Consider the following 521-nt stretch of genomic DNA (forward strand, 5'->3'; position numbering starts at 1 on the left):
CTTCCCCTTCCCACAGTACCAGAGTCAGCATCATGTGCCTCAGTGATGCTGCTCCCTCCCTCCACTGCCTTTTCTATGTGCAAGGATGGAAGAAAAAATGGCAAAGAAGGAAAGAGGATCCTGACCTCACTGAACCCTGTGACTTCAAGCCAGGGCCAGCCTCAGAGAGGAAAGGACCAGGAAAATCTGCTCCAGCAGCAGTCAACGCTAATTAAAGCGCAAATGCAACCATTCCCAAAGGATTCAGCACTCTCCAGCTGCAGCTGCTGCTGACCTGTGGTGCAACCTTGGGCTGCAGCTGACCAAGTCACCTTGTCACCTCTGTCATGGTAACTGAGCACCCCAAAACCTGGGGTAAAGCTCCCTGCTGTGCTCACCCCAGTTTGCCTCCCTGCCTCCACCTGGCTTTGTCAGGGACCACTGGGTGCCACAGGGCACATCCAGAGCACATCCAGAGCATATCCCAGAGCACATCCCAGGGCACATCCAGAGCACATCCAGAGCACATCCAGAGCACATCC

Source organism: Parus major, chromosome 25LG1 (assembly GCF_001522545.3).
Source record: "Parus major isolate Abel chromosome 25LG1, Parus_major1.1, whole genome shotgun sequence".
Taxonomy (NCBI): Eukaryota; Metazoa; Chordata; class Aves; order Passeriformes; family Paridae; genus Parus; species Parus major.